General features: G+C 42.0%; 1 long non-coding RNA gene across 1 annotated transcript; it reads left to right on the top strand.

Moving 5' to 3' along the window:
- Window positions 1–2,342: 2,342 nt before the first annotated feature.
- Window positions 2,343–5,306, top strand: LOC117807510. Its single transcript, XR_004629980.1, has 3 exons — window positions 2,343–2,666; window positions 4,489–4,588; window positions 5,213–5,306. It is a non-coding gene; the product is annotated as an uncharacterized LOC117807510 (long non-coding RNA).
- Window positions 5,307–5,646: the final 340 nt, after the last annotated feature.

The raw sequence follows: 5,646 nt of genomic DNA on the forward strand, positions 1-5,646 counted from the left end.
CCAATCAGAATTGAGTACCTAACACCCATGCCATAAAGTGTGAATGAATGCTGATAAGCAGATATCATCAGCTGGTCTGCAGGATGTAAAGCCATGCTTAAAGTTGACCTTAATTTATATCTTTGTGTGATTTTAGTCTCTTCAACTGTCTGCAAACACAGCTGCATTGAACACATCACAGCACCGTCTGTCACTCTGCTTAGATCTGACTGGTTTCAAATGTAGCTTTGCAGCATCTTTCACAAGCTTGAGATGTCGACACCTTCATGTGTGAGTATTTTTTTTAAAACTTCTATACACGCCATATGTGTTACTTGAGCCCGTGTGACCAGTATGGGTAAACTACAGTGAACGCTTTTCTTATGTTAACCTCACAGAGCTTTGATCTAACACAGGCCTCACTCTGTCACCTCACACTGTTCAAACCACACTGCTGTTCTCTCATCCTGTCAGACAAGTGAGATGCTGCTGATGTCTCTCTTGTGTGAAGTTTTTTTCCCTTCAACTTTAGTTTTACCCACAGAAAGGACACTAACCCATACAATGATGCTACTTGTTCAGTCAGTACTAGACTTACTCCAGGCCTGGAATGGTTGCAGTTTGATTTTTCAGACGATCATTAAATATCTGATGAGGATATTTTGAAATCTTAATAAAAACTAAACTAGTTTGCATTCCCAGGAACTCCCTCTGTGTTTCAACAGCTGTGTAAACTCCACAAACACTGACACGTTCAGCTGAAGGTCTCCAGTTTACAGGGTCACTTTTAAAACCGTAACACCAGGAGAGACGCATTCACGGTGGGCTGAGAGAAGACTACTGTTACAAGCTGCTAAATCAAGAGAATCACAGCTTCTTCTTTTGAAAAGTACACACACATACAAAAAAGATAGAACAAATCAAAACTAATGAAAGAAAGAGAAATCAAGTGAATCACAGATGTGTGTGATGTTATTGTGAACGAATAAAAACCCTGTGGTTAATCTACCAATGAGACACATTCAGCATTGCAGGCCCTGCCCCCCAAAAAGCCCCAGGACCTTTGAAAAGTACTACCCCCCCAAGCAGGGGCTTTTCAGGGGGGAGATTATCTACCCCTGAACTAAAGTTAGACCCTGGGTCCTCCGGTCGAAACACACGTAGTCCCTAGTTCTGGGGTAAAGTTCCTGCGGTCGAAAAACGCCTTATGGTAACATAGACAGAGAAAATAATCTTGGACCAAATATTGATCAGATATATTTTATTATGTTGTGGAGGAAGTATGACACAAGAAAAACACAGAAGCCGACAAGAAACTAAAATAAGCCGGACTTTGAAAACTTGACTTTTTGCATAACGCTCTGTAATAACTTGGATGCTACTCTGAGCAACCACATTAAAACAGAAGTGTAGTGGTCATACAGCATCAGCTCCCATTTTAGCTGCAGATCCAGGTGCTCTCTAAATATATCTGGTGGCTAAATAGATGACTCCACTTCCCTCTCTGAGGCAGGCCTATGGTTTCTCTTTGTTCTTTAGTCGAAATGTCACAGCTGCGTAGTCCACATCATCTGAGCCTGGATTCTGTGCATACAAGTATTTTCAGTAACAGATTTCACTACCAGTCAAAAGTTTGGACACACCTTCTCATTCAATGGTTTGTATTTATTCTAATTATTTTCAACATTGTAGATTAATACTGAAGACATCAAAACTATGAAATAATCTGGTTTTACCATAATCTGGATTACAACAGTAGTCAAATAGGGCTATCCATTGTGTACTAACCCTACCTCTGAACAACACAACTGATGGTCTCAAACACATTAAGAAGGCAAGTCATTCTACAAATGAACTCTTGATAAGGCTCATGTTCATTAGAAACCATTCCAGGAGACCACTTCATGAAGTAGACTGAGAGAATACCAAGAGTGTACAAAGCTGTCATGAAGGAAAAAGGGGGCTACTTTACAGAATCTAAAATATAAAACATATTCTGCTTTGTTTAACACTTTTTTGTTCATTCAATAATTCCATATATGTTCTTTCATAGTTTTTGTCTTCAGTATTAATCTACAGTGTTTACAATCATTACAATAAAAACAAACCCTTGAATGAGAAGGTGTTTCCTCAAAAAGTTAAAGTGAAAGTAGCACCTGTTCAGATAATTTTTAAAAATGCAAATTTTCACCTCGTCTTGTCGTGGGTTCTGTTCCACAGTACGAGCTGCGTAAAAGGGAACAATAAGTGTGGTTATTCCATTTTGTTAAAGAGGAAGCATGAAAGAAGTTCAAAAGATATGAAACATCCAACTTATCACAGGGCAAACATGGAGAGACAGACAACCACACTCGCAGCAACGGGCAATTTAGAGTGACCAATTAACCTGGAATGCATGTTTTTGGGAGGAAGCCGGAGAGATTCCACACATGCAACTCCACACAGTAAGGCACCTGCCTGACTGGGTACTCGTACCAGGAACCTTCTCACTGTGAGGCAGCAGTGCTACCCACTGCAGCACTGTGCAGCCAATATAAAACACACAGCAACAAAAAAAGCAGTTACCCTTCTGAAGCTTTCTTTTTTGAACAGCCAGACAAATGTTGGTGATTATGAGGACAACAACCAGGCCCACCAGGACTGGACAAGTCAGCTTCATCATTCCAACCCACGCTTCTACAAGAAAGGTCAGAAAGATGCACTCACTACATTTTCCCTCTTACTGCAAATAATCTGATTTGTTTAAATGAACAAAAAGCATGACAGGATCTGATCAATAATCTGATTCCTGTATCACTAGTTTTATCAAAAAATTAGGTAAAGCATCCATAAAAAACAGACAAAACTTTGAAGATAACTTACCTTGTACCTCTAAGAATGTTGCATTGTAAATCACTGGATTTCCACTCACATAAGATCCACAGAAATACAGTCCAGAGTCAGATACATCCACTTGTTTGATGTGGAGGAAGATAGTAGACATGTCTGATGTCATTTCAAATTTTCCTATTTGAAATCCGCTGCAGAATCTTGCAGGTCCATGAGACTCAAACATGTGGGAGATGCAGCGTGGCTGGCTTCCATTGAAAAATGTGAACCACAGTATCTGAGAGGGAACAGTGGAAAAGTTGGAGCACAGCAGTGTGGCGGTCTCACCAGGCTGGACCTCCACGCTCTCTGAGACACAGATGCAGCCTGAAACAAACATACAATAGACTGACTTAGCCCACAAAGAAACACCAATCCAAACTTTTCCTCTCAGTGACTTTTTAAAAGAGTCATTAGTGCAGTGACTGGTGAGTTAACAAAAACAGTACTTACAAAGGCTGCAGAGAAGTGAAGCTGTTATCAAGATCAAGTTCCTCATTGTGTGAGATTGTGTCGCAGCAATGACTCGCAAACAGAGCTGCAGACAAGAGGTGTGAAGAGGCGGGCCATTTCTTATACATCTGATGCAGCTTATATCAGGACTGATGGAGTTCACAGTGCACCTGAAAGATTATGGGCAGAAAAGACAAAAACCTGTACTGAGACAAGGTTAGGATACACTCAGTTATATATTTGAACTCTGTTATTCTGTGTGATCTCAAAAGCAGAGTTAGGGTCTCTTCAATTCATCGTCCAGTTGAGGTATTTCACTTCCTCCTTTTGTTCTGAACATGAGTCAGATAAATCTGCAAGAAAAGAGTACATTTGATGTAACTCTGCTATATTTATTTGTTTAATAGAGCAAAATATATAAGGACAATAGCCTACTATCTGTGTAGTAAAGGGGCTAATGTATATATCAGGGCTGTCATTATAACAGATTCTTGCCTCACATTTTTCTCAGCCAAAAAAAAGTGCATTCATTTGATATTACTGCGACTTGTGTAAAAATCAAAAACACTCAAAACAAGCAAGGAAACTTTGTGGTTTTGGGCATAAAACCTTGCACATCCGTTATCCTCTCCAACATGATTTTTTGCTGCAGCAGTAGCAGAAAGGTCTATGGTTAGTAACTTTAATGGGACAGGTAGAGTTAAAGTAAGTGATGAGGGGTTAGATAGGATCCCAGTGTGTCAGTTCCCCCGGCAGTCTAAGTCTATAGCAGCATAACTAAGAGCTGGTCCAAGCCTGATCCAGCTCTAACTATAAGCTTTATCAAAAAGGAAAGTTTGAAGCCTACTCTTAAAAGTAGAGAGGGTGTCTGCCTCCTGGACCCTGACTGGTAGATGATTCCAAAGGAGAGGGGCCTGATAACTGAAGGTTTTACCTCCCATAATGTTGAGTGTAGTGTTCCAGAGGGGTAATAGGGCACTATAAGCTCTTTAAGATACAAAGGTGTCTGAACATTAAGAGCTTTGTAGGTCAGCAGAAGGATTTTAAATTCTAGTCTAGATGTTATGGGTAGTCAGTGTAGAGAAGCTAACACGGGAGAGATGTGCTCTCTCTGTCACGGCTTCTCTCCCCTGTTGTGTTAACCCTCCTCTCTGCCTTTGCCCCCTCCTTCCTGTGTGCTTGGTGCAGGTGTGGCTCAGGAGACACACCTGCGAGCAATCTGAATCAGCAGCACTACAAATACCTGGTCCTCCTGCCACTTCAGTGCTGGATTGTTCCTTCGCCACGGGTGATTATATCAAGTACTTAAGGCTGAGTTATACTTCTGCGTTGAATCAACGGCGTACCCTACGCCGGGGGTCCGCGTAGCTCCCGTACCTACGCCGATGCCTACGCACGTAGCTGACGTGCACCTCCTCCAAAATGTAACCCCCCGTAGAACCGACGCGGACCGCAAGCTCTGTGATTGGTCCGCTCGGCGGCTTTGTATTTCCCGCATTTACAACACTTCCGGGATCCCGGACATCGGCCACACATCGGCCGTGTATTTCATCTCCTCCTCTCTATTCTTCATGTAATCATGTCTGTATGATAAACAGCAACATGTATCAGCTGTAGATTAACATAACACGCTCTGAATCTCTGTGGAAAAGTAAACAGAGATCGTAGCGGGACCGGAAGCAGGCGACCGGCTATCAGAGAGACCGCACTGCCCTCAGGCGTTTCGGCGGAGAATTGCTGTGCGACACGGACACACCGACACACAAGTATGTGGGGCTCATGTCCGCGTCAGCCCCTGCTGCGTAGGGGAGACACAGAAGTATAAATCAGCCTTTAGTCATCAAGTGTGTCTAAAGATCAGAGTTTTTTCCCCTCATGCCTAACATGCTGTGTTTTTTCTCTCTGTGTGCAGCGATCCTCCTGCTACATGTTTTTCACCAGGCATCTGGGAGCTGGCTTCCTAGATATTTTTGTTTTGCTTCAGTTGTCTCCACAATAAATTGATTGTACTCTTAATTTGTCTCTGTCTCAGCTCCTGGGTCCCTCTGTTGAGAGCACACCCTGACACTCTTCCTAGTTCTAGTCAGTACTCGAGCTGCAGCCTTTTGGACAAGCTGAAGAGTCTTTAGAGACTTATTGGGGCAGCCTGATGAAAGGGAATTACAGTAATCTAACCTGGAGGCAACAAATCCTAACTAGTTTTTCTGTCATGTTGTGGAGAAACGAAGATGCAGACTTAAAAGTAAAACTGATTTAATTACAAAAACCTAAGATAAACAAACTAAAACTTACTGTAAACAAATCCACAAAAAAAACAAGAGTACTAAGAAAACGGGGAACACAGAA

Source organism: Notolabrus celidotus, chromosome 23, assembly GCF_009762535.1.
Source record: "Notolabrus celidotus isolate fNotCel1 chromosome 23, fNotCel1.pri, whole genome shotgun sequence".
Lineage (NCBI taxonomy): Eukaryota > Metazoa > Chordata > Actinopteri > Labriformes > Labridae > Notolabrus > Notolabrus celidotus.